We start from the raw sequence: 18,330 nt of genomic DNA on the forward strand, positions 1-18,330 counted from the left end.
AGAACATTTAAGCGACCCCATCACCAGCATAAAATATTCAGCAGGGCCACCCTGAACTACCATGCCACAAGGACCTTCAAGGACCTCTTGAAGAATTAAAGTTGTTCCCTCCTTCAGTGTCCTGGGAATCACCTACCAAGGTCTCCAGAACACCACCAGGGAATGAAAACCTTCGACTTTAATGCTGCAGGAATTTACACAGTAGCAATAATGCCAAAAAGCAGACTGGAAGAGGGTGCCCTAATGGAAGATTGAACTCTATGATAATTAGAAAGTCCAGAAGCTCTCCTCTAAATTACTCTGGTTCAAGTTCTTACATCTCAGACCTATTCCCATGATTCAAGAAATATGGAAATCTCATCATGCATCTTCTCTTGTTCTTACTGATTAGCAAAAATCAAGCACCAGGCCTAGAAGAAATAGGTGGGAGTGTGTTTGCTGGTGTATGAGTCATCTGGGAAAGAATGCCTGACCCATGGTTGTGATTTGACAATAGGGCATACAGACACACATCGCAGCCGTGGGTTCCCAACAGAACTGTCTACAAAGGCTGAACACTTACCTGGGGCCATGAGATAGTCAACACTCAAGGCACACTGATTCATTTGTTATACCAGCCATGGAGGGGCTTGAGGAAAATAAATAGAAATTACATAGGTCTGGCTGTACCTTGGAAGGTCAGTCCAAAAAAAAAAAGGATTTTAAAGATGTAAGAGAGAAATCTGTGAATTTTGGCACTGAGCAAAAGGCAAGTTTCTTTACTAAGTGTTTCTTAGAGAAGAGTCTATTTTACCAGTTTCTAGTATGTGACTTACACTCTAAACACTAATTGTAGACCATTGTTGTAACTTGTCTGCATGAATTTTCAAGCTTTGTGTGTGATAACTTTCTCAAACGCCGTTGGAAATAGAAATTAGGAGCCTGGCACATTTTCTTCAAGAGAATAAATGATTGACCTTTATCACATTTCATCAAATAACATAAGGTAAATATAAAATCATAAAACTGAGGAGTGTGTAGGGAGGCAAAACTGAGGCTGGTGAAAGTCTTTGGCTGCTCAGACTTCTAAGCTGTTGGGTTCCTTTAGTTTCCTTCTTTAAAGCTGTCTTTTCTAGAAAACAGTGAGACCCACACCAACTACCACATCGCAAAGACCCATCCTTTGGGTCAACTAGGAGGTTGTAATTTTACTGTTATACTTGGATGGAAACAAGGAGATTAAAGACCTCTTCAAATCTTAGGCAGAGCCATTGTCCGGAATGGAACATACCTGCTGTCATGGGCTGCCTTTTCCCTTTGCAGGTGCGGCAGTCATGGTATATGGAGAGCAGTAATAAAGATTCTGAGACTTCCACCTGAGGAAGGCTGGGAATACAGAGAGGAACTAAGAGTTTTCATGGTTATTGAACCCAAACTACTAAGTTTGTAAGACGAACTCATAATACCCACTACCTCCCTCCCCACAAAAATATCTTATTTTCTTCTATTTTTTGGTTCAAGTGTACCTGAGTCTACAAAGTATGAACAAAGGAGAAAGTGAGGAGGGAAGCCCACCCAGCAATTTTGTACAAAAGCTGTGTTTATACTCCATGCTTACTAGGTTTGGTGCTAAGAAAGAGTTTTCTAACAGTCAGTCTGTGTCATACACTAGGCTGGAGCACTTCATTTTGGCCCTTGGGAGATTAACCAGCCACTTGAATGCTGATTTAGTGCTTAAAGGAGTAAAGACTTTAAAAGTCATGGGGCTGTAGCTTGCAGAGTTTAGAAAATAAATCTTTCAGGCTGCAATGCCAGGCATTATGGCTGCGTAGATTTTTAAAGGGCCAAGGTTTCTATTCATCGCAAACGATTTCTGTGAATTCCCAAGTAAGAGAAAGTCTTCAAATTGTAGTATACTTTCGTCCTGCAAACTCTCACCCCCAAAGAAACTATTTGTCAGAACATTTTTAAGCCTATTAGTTCATGTGAATACGTATGCTCTATATCCCAGCGTGTGGTAGACACAAAGACCACAGTTTGCTATGGGGCAAGAAATTTGATTGACAAATGACATTAAAGGAAAGATCTGTTAATGATGATAAAGTTAAAGATCACTCTCCTCTCACCTAAGAAAAATTTCTGTTCTGGTCTTTGCTGGTAGTAAGGGAAACCTAGTTAAAATCTCATTAAAGAACCATCCCAACATCGCAAGGGCTTAAAAGAAAGACTTAACATATTAATTTGCTGAACAAAGCCCACCCCAGCCTACAAACAATCTATTAGCACATTTGGCAATGCAGGGCTCTAACACCCAGTTATTACTACAACCTCGGGAAGCCAAGGCCTTCATGCAGCCTTCCCCGTCCTCACCCCGCCCCCAACCCCTTTGCACCTGGACCCTGGTTTTTGTGTGTGTGTGTTATGAAGAGGGTTATTTTGCCATGGAGAGAGGAGGACTTTCATGACTTCAAACATGGACATTAGATCAAGTTTTTATCTTCTCCCATAATCCTGTCTTTGATGTCACCAGACTGAAACCTCTCAGAATAGAAGGGGAGAGATGTGAAAAGCAGCCTAGTTAATTTATATGTTTAAGTGCCGCTGCCCTAATTCGCAGGGTAGCATTTTTATTGTCTTCTGCTTTGCATCCTAAAGGCAGGCTTACGCCAGGCAATTATGAATGGCCCTTCTGAACAAATAATTGAAATTCACAAGTTGTGGGGTAGGGTTAAACAATGTCTGGGTTGGAGGTGTGAGGTCATCATGTTCCCGGGGGCATTATTAAAGTTACAGGCATTCTCCTCACAGGATAAGTATTTGTCTTACATTAGCTTTAATGGCGACTAAGCAGGTAAACTACGTGTGCTAAGGACTAAATAATCTTGGGGAGTCGCTCCTCACAAGGCGATCAGGGATCTAGGGCTCCTTTGCCCTGTGCAAATAGCAAATGCTCCAGGAAATGCGGGGCTCCAACATGGCGATCCAGTTTCAAAATGGGAGTGAATATAAAATGAAGTCTGGAAAAAAGTCTTTTCATGGTAAGAAAAATGGTGACCTATGGAAATTCTAAGAGTTCTACAATTCTAACAGTTTAGCTTTTCTCTTTCACGCAGCTGGGCTAGTGTCATCTACAAAGGAGGCTCGGGGTGAACATTCGAAGATGAGTATATTTGCACATGTGCATTCATGCTCACACACCCTTAGATGACTAATTAGAAATTAATTACTCCAAGCCCAATTCTGCCCTCTGCTGTGTATGTCCAAATTGCCTAATACAGTGGCATGTTCTCCAAGGAAAAGATCGATGCTGGCTTGTAAAACATAATAGGATCTTGCATTATCATGGGTATTTTGTTCTAAAGTAGAATTCAGCAGAAGGCAGAACAAACAGCAGTCTTAGAATGGCTCCTGTTCGCTGAACTTTTACAAGAATCTCTTAATAAGGAAAAGGGACTCTCATTTCTGAGGTTGTCTTACTACTCAGGGCTCTGTCCGAATTAATGGCCCCTACACCATTCTAGTGAAAAAGCCAATGAATCTCAACAGGACTGTTCTAATAAAAACAAACAAACAAACAAAAATGCTAATGAGGAGTCTTGCTTTTTCTCCTCGTTTCTTAGTATCTATGGGCTACTGTGTGCAGTGAAAATGAAAAATATGCAAATTGAAAAGTGTGTAATGATAGTATTTACTGATGAAAATGCTGAATCATTTGGTGAATGAATGGTGATGTTTTTCTGGAAGATTCTAAATTCCACCAACTATACCTGTGTGAAAGACTCTAACTTTTTCTACCAAGTACAAGAAAATTTGTTGTGTTCTTGCAACAAGATATCCTGAAGTTAAATTTTAAAGCAACAAAAGGGATGGTCTCCTCTATATCCAAAACCTTAATTAATATTGTGATCTTCTCATACAAAATTCTGTTTTCTCTTCTTTCTTCCAGAAAATGTTTGAATTGTCAAGAAAATCTCAGAATAAAATGGGATCGGACTTGCAAAAATTTATAGTCATCCATACAGTTGTGTGCATACAGGTAAGCAAAAATGATCAGATGCAGATATAGATGTTCATTGCAATGTTGTTTGTAACCATAAATTTTAAATTTTGCACATGCCCCTTAACAGGGACTGGTTAAATAAATATTGTACCTTGTGAAATGGATGGGGCCATTAAAAATAATGAGTTAGATTCAGAGATGGTTTAAGGACTTTAAAGCCCTAAACATTGAAAATATTATGGTGTTCCCCCAACACATAATTCCAAGTTAAAATAAATTTAAATCACGAAACTCTAAACGCCTGTATACTAAATCAAAACAGCTTCTTTCTAGAATTTTTTTAGATTCTGAAAGTATCTTGCAACACACTTTGTATAAATTTATCAGCGTTGGTTTCTTCCTTCCTCCCTTCTTCCTTCTTTGCTTCTTTCCTTTCCTTTCCTTTTTTTCCCTTAAGATTGATTGATTGATTGATTTTAGAGAGAGAGAGAGAGAGAGAGAGCCTGGTGGGGAGCGGGGAGGGAGGGGCAGAGGAAGAGGGAATGGGAGAATCCTCAAGCAGACTCCCTGCTGAGAGCAGTGTCTGATGTGGGACTCAATCCTGGGACCCTGAGATCATGACCTGAGCTGAAATCAAGAGTCGGACATCCTACCGACTGAGCCATCCAGTCACCCCTTTTCCTTTCCTTTCCTTTATCTGCCCCTGCTTTGCCAGTTCCTATCAAGCAATGCAACATTCAATAAATCTATATATATTTGTAGAAATTATGTGGGAGATGTATTGTTAAAAAAAAAACAGAGGTAAGATATCATATATAGTGTGGTAATAGTAATAAAAAACATTAGTTGTAAATGCCTGGACACATTTATAGAAGTACCTATAAGCAATGGGTAACAGTAGTTAACACTAAGAAATGGGATAGGATGGTGGGGAACATGGGAGAAATGGATATTCCTGTTTTTCACTTAATAGCCTTTCATACTGTTTCAAAATGTACTTTATCATAAGAATGTGTTTCTTTAATAATTTGAAGAAAAATTAAACGGTTAGGAAACTGGGAGTATAACATTTTAAAAATCCCATGGGTGTGGCTATAGCTGTCTAGATGAAGCCCCTAGACTTGGGGTTTTTTAACAACCAATGCTCACCCACCTGAATGTGAATCAAAATCACAAAGTGAATTCTTTCAAGTCCAGTGAGCAGAACTGACTTACTCTGAGACAAAAGACAAGAGTTTCCATTTTCATTATCATCTGGGTTTTGTTCCTTGAGACAAAGACTTTTATGCTCCTCAGTTTTTCTGATTCAATAGAAAAAACTAGTATTGGAAAACCAAGCAGCAGAACAGAACAGTGGCCAAGAGCAAGACTGTGTCAGAGAGCCTAGGTTTGAATTTTGTCTTCAATACTTACTTTATTTTTAAAGCTTTTATTTATTTATTTGAGAGAGAGAACGCACACGTGAGAGAGCATGAGCTGGGGGAGAGGCAGAGGCAGACTCCCCACTGAGCAGGGAGCCCAATGAGGGGCTCGATCCCAGGACCCTGGGATCATGACCTGAGCCAAAGGCAGTCACTTAACCGACTGAGCCACCCAGGTGGCTTACTTACTAACTTTGTGAACTTGGGCAAATTACTTAATCTCTCCGTTCTTCAGTGCCCTCCTCTGTATCATGGAGATAACAGTTCTCATTTCAAAGCATTGTTGGGAGCATTAAATACAATGATTGTCACCAGTGCTGTGCACTTAATAATTACTGGCTATAATTAAAGAATTTTTACCTTAATACATGCTAGAAGTTAGTATTCTTGCATAGAGAATCTGATTGAATCCTCAGAGCGGAGACAGAGGTTCAGAAACTTGAGTTACAATCCATAGGGCTAGCCATGGATCATTCTAGCACATATTTTATTCTTTGGTTTTCTACAGATCTGAATGCATTTATTAAACAAGCTGACTTAGGACCCAGGACCCTCCATGATAGAGATCCTGTCCTCCTGTAGGAATTTCAGATGGGTAGGCTCAGCACAGGGGACCCTCTCAGGGGAAGATGGGTCAGCCATATTGCACGAGACCTTACATCTAGCATTTTCCTTAGGTAAATTCACCAAGACTCAAACTCAGAAACTTAGTGTTTTGTCAGGGGGGATTCACTTTATTTGAGCTCCAGAGCCTGATGTATAAAACCAAACCATGGGAAATACTATGGTGATACAGAAAAAGGTAACTCATGTTGCCTGACCGGAGTGGGCTCCACGTGGGTACTCTACCTGGGAAACCAAATTAGAGCCCAAAGCTTGTTTGGTGCTTGTGCACCCAGAGCTGGGGGAGCTAGATGTTGTGCATTTTTACAGATCTCCTCCAAAGAGCCATCCTTGACAAACTGACCGACGAGGCACCAAGGGCTGAGATTCCCTCTAGGATTGAAGTTAGATGGGCTCCTTTCCTTTAGTGGGTATAACTGTCAACCCTTTCCAGACTGACACATTCTTTCTTTTAATATGTATTTCATACTGTGCCTTCTGCAAGGCCTAAGTGAACATAGCTCTTTGGGGAACTTTTCCTCTCTGAGTATTTATCAATAAACCATTTTATAACTTAGTTCTCAGATGCTAGATTTTTTTTTTTTCCCCTAGGGTTAAAGACAGTAGAGTTGTGCTTCTCAAAGCATCTGTAGTGAAAAACCAGGCTCCCCCCACCCTTATTCACTATGAACTAATATTTTTGTTAAATACAATAAAATTGTCACAATGATGTCACTCTGCTATAGACATTTCTAGACTGACACTGTCACTTTTTGTACTTACCTTTTGGGACTGGTAACAGTTCGAGGACCACTGCCAATCCACAAACCCATCTTTGAGGAGCACTGCCCCCAAAATACACACTTGGTTGAATTTTAAACTATTTTTTTTAAATAAACACTCATTTCCTAAACATACATATCTCCTTTTTTCCTAAGCATACATTAGGCTGTTCCCCCTTCTCTTCTCAATAGGAGATTCCTTCATCTTTCTTATCTTCACTTCCGGAAATCCTGGCAGGTTTCTGAGGGCCAACTCAAGCCATAACCCAGCTGGACAGTCATTTCGCCTTCTCAGATAAAGTAGCACTTCGTGTCTCCCAGACTAGACAACAGGGTCTTAGTTTAGATTTCCCTCCGAAACAGATTCTGAGTCAAGGATTCATGTACAAAGTGTTTACGTGGGACATGATTTCAGGAAACACTGGTAGAGAGCAGAAAATGGAGAAGAAAAGGAAGGGAACACAGCCAATGAAGTGTTCATTATTTAGAATGAATATTCAAGCAGGGTTCCCATGTGTGATTTTTTTTACTAGATGTCAAGTAAGTATGATATCAGCTGTCACCCTTCAGGAGGTGTTAATAAATAGATTAATTCTTCATCTTTTCTTTCATTGAAAAGAGACTGGCTTTGTTGTACTGCACTAACCCAAGTACTGCATATGCCTGGACGGAGAAGCTCTCTGGAGCGCTGAGTCCTTTCAGATGCGCATAGTCAGCCGCTGTCGTAGGTGGGGCAGCGCTTCTCAAACATGAACGTGTGCACGTACCACCCTGGCGTCTTATAAAAATGCAGATTCTGATTCCGCATATCCCGGGTGGGGTCCATGATTCTGCTTTTCTGTCCAACATCCTAGTGATGCTGAAGCTGCCGGTCCTCAGACTGTACTTTGAGTAGCAAAGGTGCAGGTAATAGGATTAACTGTGTGATCTTTTAGGTTACTGGCCCGTTGAATATCTTTGTTTTACGTCATTCCCAAAGGGCTTCAACTCCACGTCCACTGCTAAGCAGGAGCCAATTCCTACCAGCTCCAAAGAGGCGGCTAAATTTTCAGGAATTTCATAAGCCAGTTGTTAACACAATTGGTGGTTGCAATTTCGTCATGGAGGGGATATTTACACCATAGAAATTGGCAAATGCTACAGAACAGGGTTTGTATTTTTGAGAGAGCCGGTATATCAGCACTCCTTTGCTTTCAACCCAGAACACTACCTTGCCCTGTCAGGCACATACCTAGACTGCTATGAAGGCACTTTGGTCCTAAGTGGGGTGTGGGTTGGAGGGGACTATAGAATATAAGGACTCAAGAATCTCTAACCAGAAATCAGCATGGAAATACAAGGCTAGGTGATGGTTGTTGTTATTATTACCGTTACTTATTTTGTTCTTCAGAATTTTTACTATGAAAATATTTCAACAAAGCAAAATTGTCTATTATACCATTATCCATAAAAGTGGAAAGAGTGAAATATTCTGTAGCCATTAAAAATTATTACTAAGCCTATAGAAATATATCAAATGTGTATAGGTTATGGTAAGTGGAAAAAGGGGACTACAAACATGCAATTTGTTATTTGACTGTAGGTTAATTTCAACTTAGTAGAAACATGCATGCATATGACAAAAAGAAGGAAATATATACAAACAAAAATAGTTATGTTATAGTGCTAGCATTAGAGAATTTTGAAAATTTTTCTGAATATTGTCTTTGCAAATAAAACATAACAAAGCATTGCAATAAGTCTATGTGTCTTTCCAATTTAAAAGAAAAATACAACCGAAAGTAAGAACAACCAAGCAAAGTCAGGAGAAATATTAGTAATATTTAACTTTTATCAGTGTTATATGTGAAGGGCACTATTCTGTAATTTTTTTAGGATTTTATTTATTTACTTGAGAGAGACAGAGCAAGAGAGAGAGAGAGAGTGCGAGCAGGGTGAGGGGTAAGGTGAGTAGCAGGCTCTCCACCGAGCAGGAAGCCTGATGCAGGGCCTGATTCCAGGACTCCGGGATCACGAGCCGAGCCAAAGGCAGACGTTCAACCAACAGAGCCACTCAGATGCCCCTATTCTGTTCTTTTTAAGAATTAGCTCATTTAATCCCCACAACCACCTATGGTCTAGCAAATCTTCTTACTGCCATTTTGCTGATAAGGAAACTGAGGCACATGGAGGTTTTGTAATTTTCCCCAAGATAGCCGATGAACCACATAGTTGGGTTTTAAATCCAAGCGCTCTTGACATTGATAAATTCTTGACCTTTGTAAAATAGTTTTTACAAAATTTTTTAAGGACCAATAATCCTGTCCAAGGCAAGAAAGATTCAGCCATAACTCTTTCTTTGTTTGAAAGACATACACTTGGACCCGTAAATGAAACATATAAATCTAAAGGCAATTAGTTTTAGGTCTTTTTTTTTTTTTTAAGTAATCTCCACACCTAATGTGGGCTCCAACTCAAAACCCCGAGATCAAGAGTCACACGCTCTACCGACTGAGCCAGCCAGGCGCCCCTAAAGGCAGTTTGTAAGAGACTTGACAGCCACTCTCCTGAAGTAATCAGATCTGTGTGGATTGAGGTAAGAAGTGGCTTCTCATTCCTTCAGACAAAGGTGAGCTGCAACTCGGGTCTAGCTTGTTCCCTCGTTCTCTCTACTTCATGTTCCTCTAGTAGCCAAAAGATATTGCATGGTTTAAATTTATTATGTTGGCAAACATCTGACCTCTCTTTTCTCATGTTCATCATCAGCCAGTGTGGTTGAATACTATGCAGTTCATCCTATGACACTCATTTGTGTGGGAGAGCAATGTATGGCGGTTAGTCATTCAACAAACATTTGTCAAGATCTCAAAGTGTAGGAATTCTTAGGAAATACATGATGTAAATACCGTATTTACAAATATAAAGTATAATCCTTCTCACATACAACTATACAAGGAATTTTATTCTGTGAAATACCACTAATTTTACCAGCACAGAGTACCGACTCTCTTATTAAATAAAATGGACAAGTCTTTTTTCTTTAAAAATGTGGTCTTCTTTCTTTAAAAATGTAGCAGAGTGAAAATATCTCCAGATGGATAAATAAGTGACCTTGTGCTAAGATATTATGAAATGAATTAGAAAAGATTGTGATTGCCTTTCATTTTAAGATCAAAGAGGTATTTTCCCTTAGAAAGAGTCAATATTTGATTTTACAAATAACCACAAAATTGGAACAAAAAGTCATATTATTCCAATAAAACTGTATTCAAGCATTATAAAATAGATTTTGCAGGTATCTGGTTGCATTTCATTGTCAGTTGAACAGGAAATTCAGACTAGAAGTCTCTCATTTCAAAACACAGTTTAACTGAGTTCAAGTTGGTTTTTGCAAACAAGCATTTTTCATTTTAAAAATTGTTAAACAGAATTGACCATCTTTGTAACTTTCTAGCTCCAAAATGCAAATAAATTGTCCTCTAGGTGCTCCTTGTGCATTGTTGCAAAACCTACATCCTTTTCACCTCTTTTATAGTCCCTTTTATGGCCATTAATTTTTAATTCTGGAGACATAGTCACTGTGTTTCTGGTTCTCTGGTGGGAGATAAATGTGATTGAGATCCTGTTTTATGTATGCTTGGGGTTTGTGGTTCTGATTGTATCTATTCCCCCAAGAGAAAAATTGCTGGTTTCCACAACCCCTTCCTGGATGGTCATAAAACAAATATTAAATAATGGCAATAAGCTATGAACCTCCTATAGTGCTCCAATTTTCATTTAATGATTGCTGTTGAAGTATGGCCGATGGAAAAACAGATGCTGTAGAGAATTCACACGATGTACCCAGTGGATAGACAATATGTATTGCTTGGACCCTTGAGACCTGCTGGTGCAGGTACAGAGAGTACCAACTGGTATTTCTTGGCCATACTTTCATAACTTACAGCCCTCTGGCATGTTGGGAGCACAGATGCTACCCGAGTTGTGTCTTCTCCAATTGGATTTCAGATTCCCAAACACAACTGGTTCGGACACTTAAAATAAACAAACATTATAAATCTGTTACATTTAATATTTTGTGTACCCCTCCCCAACAGCCATTTAATGTGAGGTTTGTGGAGGAGTCAATGCTTTTAAAACCTTCAGCAGTTCCATTATTTTCAGCAAAGAGTCTGCAAGAGAGCTGAAAGAATTTAAAAATGCAAGTATTCATGACATTCTCAAGCTCATCTAAGTATACTCGGACTTAATTACTGGTAATTTTGCTTACAGGCGTATAATCCACTCATTGCTGTTATTATCAGTCTTCTGCAATGATACCGGCTAAAATGTATAGGATCTGTCTAAAATGCTGCAAAGAAAGATATTTAAGTAGGTATTGTGATCTAATTATGTGTGTGTATAAGCATAACCGTCTGTCCCTCCTCCCCATAACTCCCCCCACCTCTACCTCCACCCCTAACCCCCACCACAAACACATCTTAAGTCAAATAGGGATACTTTCTTTCTCATATATCTGTAAAAGATCTTTTTAGGAAACTACTGGATATGTCCCTCACTCTTCTCAAAGCCTTACATTTTATTCCTCTTTCCCAGAATTAGGTTAAATTTTTTTCTTTGTAGCAGCAAAAATGTTCATGAACATAAATTAAAGCTAAATAATACCATTTAATTAGGGATCTCTTTACAGATTGCTACAATGCTGAACACTCACTTAGCTGACCCCAACTACACACTTAGTCTTTATCTATATAACATTAACCAAACGATCAACATTCACAAGAGATGGGGGCCTTTCAGATAGATTCAAATAAATGATTTGCAAAGAATCATCAAAAATTGATTTGTTCAGAGCTGGGCCATTAAATGAATGAATGAATGATATGGGATTCAGTTATGAGAAGGGGGATGGTGCTTTGCTGCTTATATATTATCCTTTACCAAGAAAGGAAGGGAGAGAGAGAGGGAGGAAGTGAGGGAGGGAAGAAAGGAAGGAAGGAAGGAAGGAAGGAAGGAAGGAAGGAAGGAAGGAAGGAAGGAAAGAAAGAAAAAGAAAGGAAGGAAGGAAGGAAGGCAGTTTTATGATGAGGGAAAAGAGAGCTGGATTGGGGTTGGGGGGGGTAGTTATCTAAAAATTGGTCCTGGCAATTTTTATACCATTTACTATCTCTGTCACCTTAGGAAAGTCAGTTCACTTCCTGAATATCAGCTTGCTCCACCAAAAACAGTAATGATAATACACACCTTCCAGCAAAGGAAATGAGAGTTTCATATAAGAGATTTGGAAACTACACACCCATTCAGTGTGTTAATTCAACTTCAGTTTCTCTTACATCTCCTGGATGAGAAGTGAAATGCCTTGTTTTCTCACTTGAGTTAAATTGTATTTGTGATATGAGGGGTTTAAATCATGTCCTAAAGAGTTGGTGGCTTTAGACATTAGTCAGATCTTCTATAGACCAATGTCTCTCAAACTTCAATATTTATACGAATTGCCGGAGATCTCATTAAAACACAGGTCTGGGTGAGGTCTGAGCTTCTGCTTGTCTACTCAGCTCACAGGTGAGACCAGTGCTTGCTAACCCTGCTTGGCTCTTGATAACATTAGGGGCTACTTCAACACATCCACACACTGAGCACACATTATTTATTGGATCAGAGCGCAGAGTTGTAAGTGCTGCTGCTGATGTCATTCGGGTTTTTTTCCATGGTGATAAATACATCCTCTGGGAATGATTGCAGCCAACAAAGAAGACTGTAAATGGAATGACAGGGTGAGGCAAGCAGGCGGGAGAGTGGTCTGTGGAAGAATCCGCATCTTCTCCTTCTCCTGGCTGTCACTCATGATGAATGGCTCAACGCAGAAAGGTTGGACTCAAGTGCAGTGGTGACTTGCAATTAAACTCTGCATGCATCCTTTGCCATGCCCTTCATTAGCATATTGTCCATAAGATGTACCATAATTATGGTCAATAATGCATACCATATCAAGGTGGAGACAAACCTTTATTTTGGTGGCTAGTTACAAACCTGAGAGTCTGCCTCTCTTATTAGGGAATTTAATTTGCTATGTTGAAGCATAATTTTTGGCTTTGTAACATTAGGAGGAAGCAATGTAAGAAATTTGGATGTCAAATTAGAATGAAAAGCACAAAGACCAGCTGATCTTCATTGAAGTCATTTAACTCCATAGTCTCCATCATTTTATCAATTCATTTATCCAACAAATATTTATTGAGTCCCTACAACATGCTAGATGCTGTTCTGAGACCTAGGATAAAAGAGTGAACAAAACAAACTCCCTGCCCTGGTATAGCTTACAGTTTGTATGAACGAATAAATACAGAACCCGGCAGGTAGGGATAAATGGTACAGCAGGAAAAGACAAAGCAAAGCAAGGAAGAAAGGGAAAGATGTGGGAGTTCTATTTTATGTGGGGGGCTGGGAGCAGGGCTGGTAGGGGGTAGAGAGGACCTAAGGAAGGGAGAACAAGACACATGGATCTATAGCTAAAGAGATAATTAGGCAGAGAGAAAGGAAGGAATCGAGAACTACAAGATTTCTGCCTCAAGCAACTGCAAGAATCAGGTTGCCATTTTAATGAGGACCTTATGTAAGCAAAAATGAACCAAGTATTAAAATATTCTGGGTACCATTCTTCTAAATTCAATTTAAAATTCAGTTTTAAACTGATAGGGAAAAGAGGAAAAAAAGAAAATGAGCATTGTTGTCTCCGAAAATCCGCTAAGCAATCCTCTTTAAAATATATGCCAATGATTTTTTTTAAGAACTAGAGAATAATGCTTCATTTAAACCATTTTTTACATAAATGGTAATTATTCTTTTAGATACACAGACTTCTTTTCTAAAAGTTTATCGAATTTGCATACACATATTCCTATAATCTGTTTCATAAATTAAAAAAACTGGTACTACATATTTATTCTAGAAGATCTGTTACTGAGCAATAATACATCCATAGGTCAAATCAATACATCAAAAAGTCAAAAAGAAACATCATATCTATAGATTTAGAAAAAGCTTCTGATAAAATTCAACACTAGGGAATTTTGCTTCCAGGAGTATAGAGTAAACATGCTTTTCCCTATTTCTCCCTCTAAATACAACTAAAAACCCTGGATATTATATATTAAACAAATATAAGAAGATTGTGAAAGGTAAAGAGAAGGAGGCAGACTGGCTAGAGAGCTTGGGACCATAGAATGGCACAGTGGTGAATTCCCAGGTTTTCTTTTTACCTCATACAACCCAGACTTAGAGCTGAAAGAGACGGTAAACCAGAAACACCAATGGGTACAGATGAAAAAAAGTGCCAACAAAGCCTGCTCTCTCTAGCCAAAGGACCATGAAAGGGATAGTCTTGAAAGATGCAAACTCTTAGCTGATAACCACCTACCTCAAGCAGGCAGCCCAGAGAAGACTAACCCATCCCTACTCTCACCAGCAAAGACTGAGTGGGAAGCTTAGACATCCATCTTTGTGAGGCTGCAACAGGCATCTCAGCAACCTGCCCTGATGGGATCGGAAAAAGGCCACATAGGGATCTGGGACTTGCATCCCTGCTGCTGGTAACTAGGTCTTCCCCACATCTCTGCTATGTCAGTGGAGACCAAGTGGGGAGCCTGGACTTCCACCCCAACATGGTAGTAATGCAGAGCTTCATCTCTCCCAGATGGGGTAAGGTCAGGGGATGCTAGTAAAGAGTCAGGACTTTTCCCATTACCCAGCAGTAACAGGCCACCTCCCCAGTGGTTGGCATTGAGGACCACAGGAAGGGACAGAACTCCCATTCCCTCCTGGCAGTCACAAGGAATCCTTCCAACTCAGGTATCAACCCAACTGGACTTCTACCTTCATCTGGCAGTAATGAGGCAGCTCACCCTTCCACTCTGTTGGAGTAGTGCCAGAGAAAGCCAGCTGGAACAGAAGGTGTAAATAAGATCCCAAGTCTTATAACACAATATGAAAATGTCCAGGGTTCACCTAAAAACCACTCATCATACAAAGAAGCAGGAAAATCTCAAATCATGTGAAAAGATAATCAATAGATGCCAAAAGAGATAGAATTATCTGGCAAATCTTTTAAGGCAGCCATGATGAAAATGTTTCAATTAGCAATTATTATAAACATGCTTGAAACAAACGAAACATAGAAAACTTCAGCAAAGAAACAGAAAATATGAAGAACTAGGGACACCTGGGTGGCTCAGTCAGTTGAGCGTCTGACTCCTGATTTCAGTTCAGATCATGATCTTGGGGTTGTGGGATTGAGCCCCGTGTTGGGCTCCATGCTCAGCAGGGAGTCTGCTTGAGGCTTCCCTCCCTTTCCCACGGCCCTTTCCCCTGCTCTCTCTCTCTCTCTCTCTCAGGTAAATAAATAGAACTTTAAAAAATTTTTAAATGTTATTTTAAAAAAGAAAATATGAAGAACCAAATGGATTACTTTAGAAATGAAAGCACAGCAACGGAATAAAAAGCTCAGTGGATGGGGGACAGAGGGGAAAAAAATTAGTGGACAGAAAGAACAAAAGGCACTGCTCTGAAGAACAGAGAGAAGCAGACTAGAGAAGAAGAACAAAGCGTCAAAGACCTGTGGTACTCAAACAAAAGATCTAGCACGTGTCATCAGATTCTGGAAGAAGAGGGGAAAGCGGAAAATGCTAAAAAAGTACCCACAGAAATAATAGATGAAAACTTGGCAAATTTTGCAAAAGACATAAACCCACAGCTTCAAGAATTTAAATGAATGCCAAAGAGATTAACCCAAAGAAATCTACACCGAGACACATCATAATTAAATTTCTGAAAACTAAAGATAAAAAAAAAAGATTTTTTGAAAGTAGCCAGAGAAAAATAACACCATACCTACAAGGGAAAAACAGAATTACAGCGTATTTCTCATCAGAAAACGCGGAGGCCCAAAGAAAGTGATGTATTTTTCAAGTGAAATGAGCCAGAGAAAGACAAATACTGCATGGTATCACTTATATGTGGAATCTAAAAACTGAAAACTAAAGAAAATAAAACTTACAGAAACAGAGTAGAAAAGTGTGACTACCATGGCTGGGGGATGGGGGAAAGAGGAACAGGTTGGTAAAATGGATACAAACTTTCAGGTATAAAATTAATTAAGTAGGGGCGCCTGGGTGGCACAGCGGTTAAAGCGTCAGCCTTTGGCTCAGGGCGTGATCCCGGCGTTATGGGATCAAGTCCCACATCAGGCTCCTCCGCTGGGAGCCTGCTTCTTCCTCTCCCACTCCCCCTGCTTGTGTTCCCTCTCTCGCTGGCTGTCTCTCTCTCTGTCAAATAAATAAATAAAATCTTTAAAAAAAAAATTAATTAAGTATTGAAGATCGATGTATAACATGGTGACCAACATTGTATTTGTGTAATTGAAATTTGCTAAGAGAGTAAATTTAAATCTTCTAACAGAACAAAAAGTAAATATGTGAGGAGATGACTATGTTAATTAACTTAATGGGGAGCATCCTTTCACAATGTATACATATTTCAAATCATCAGTTATACACTTTAAATATCTTACAATTTTGCCAGTTCTACCTCAATAAAGCAAAAAGAAAAGAAGAATCCTTTAGTCTATTGTGATAAGAAAAAAGGAGAGGTAGGAGGTAAAGAACTTTAGAGAAGAATGCCATCTAGCAAATGCAAGAAAAAATACAGAATTAGCAAACCAGCATTACGCAAACACCTGCATAGTAATTGAGCCAAGCAAGGATCATGAATGAATGTTAAAAAACAATTTGATGAGGGGCACCTGGGTGGCTCAGTCGGTTAACTGACTTTCACCCAGGTCATGATCTCCAGGTCTTAAGTCAGTGGGGAGTCTGCTTCTCCCTCTCTCTCTCTCTCTCCCACTGTCCCTCCCTCCATTCATTCATTCTCTCTGTCACTCTCTCTCTCTCTAATAAATAAATAAAACCTTAACGAAAACAATTTGATGAGGGGCACCTGGGTGGCTCAGTCGGTTAACCAGTTAACCGGTTAACCGTCTGACTTTGGCTCAGGTCATGATCTCCAGGTCTCGAGTCAGCGGGGAATCTGCTTCTCCCTCTCTCTCTCTCTCTCCCTCTGCCCCTCCCTTCACTCATGCACGCTCTCTCTCAAATAAATAAGTAAAATCTTTAAGCTTTTTTTTTTTTTTTAAGATTTTATTTATTTATTCGACAGAGATAGAGACAGCCAGCGAGAGAGGGAACACAAGCAGGGGGAGTGGGAGAGGAAGAATCAGGCTCCTAGCAGAGGAGCCTGACGTGGGGCTCAATCCCAGAACACCGGGATCATGCCCTGAGCCAAAGGCAGACGCTTAACCGCTGTGCCACCCAGGCGCCCCAATAAGTAAAATCTTTAAAAAAAATTTTTTTGATGAAAAATTGTCAGGGAATATGATATTCATGCAGTCTCAAAGTATGATGCTACAGAATCCTTATTAATTATAAAGGGAAATATATATCTTTACAATGGAGAAATCTTGTGCACATCACCTTAATGACATCATCAAACTTGGCATTATCAATGATAGGACAAGCTGTTACTATGTGCCTCCTCATATGATGTATTGGAAAGTGCTATCACCCCATATTGCAATCCTACCACAAATGTTTAACTCTAAGGTAATCACGAGAAAATAAATGTTCAGATCCAGATGGTGGAACATTCTACAAGACAACTGCTCTGGAAATCCTCAAAAGTATCAGTAATATGAAAAACAAAAAAGGCAGGAGCTTCTTGTACTAGATTAAAACAAGACTAAAAAAACCTGACAACTAAATGTTATGGGTAATCTTTGATTGGATTCTAGGTTTTTAAAAAAGCTGTATAGGGGCGCCTGGGTGGCTCAGTCATTATGCGTCTGCCTTTGGCTCAGGGCGTGGTCCTGGTGTTCTGGGATCGAGCCCCAAATCAGGCTCCTCTGCTGGAGACCTGCTTCTTCCTCTCCCACTCCCCCTGATTGTGTTCCCTCTCTCGCTGGCTATCTCTATCTCTGTCAAATAAATAAAAACTCTTAAAAAAAAAACATATTTAAAAAATAAATAAAAAATAAATAAGCTGTATAAAGACATTATCAGAGTAACTGGTGAAATCTGAATGTGAACTGTATATTATATTATTGTATTTATCTTAAATATCTTGAGAATGATAATGGTACCACGATTATGAAGGAGAATTTATGCTGAAGTATTTAGAGCTGAAGTGTTGTTATATTTGAAAGTTCCAAATGATTCAGGAAAAAAGAGAGAGACAGTGTGTGTGTGAGAGAGAGAGAGACAGAGACAAAGACAGAAACAGAGACAGAGAGAGCACAAATGTGACAAAATGTCGACAGTTGAAGAATACGAGTGAAGGGTATAGAGTGACTATTCTGTATATCACAAAAATCCAAACCTTAGTGGCTTAAAAAAAAATCACCATTCTATTATATTTCACCATCTTGTGGATTAAGAATTTGGGAAGGGCTTAGATGGATGACTGTTCTACTCTCTGTGGCATTACCTGGAGTCCCTCTGTGGCTTTCAGCTTATGGATG

Source organism: Ursus americanus, chromosome 34 (assembly GCF_024610735.1).
Source record: "Ursus americanus isolate L20-20 chromosome 34, mUrsAme1.1.p, whole genome shotgun sequence".
Taxonomy (NCBI): domain Eukaryota; kingdom Metazoa; phylum Chordata; class Mammalia; order Carnivora; family Ursidae; genus Ursus; species Ursus americanus.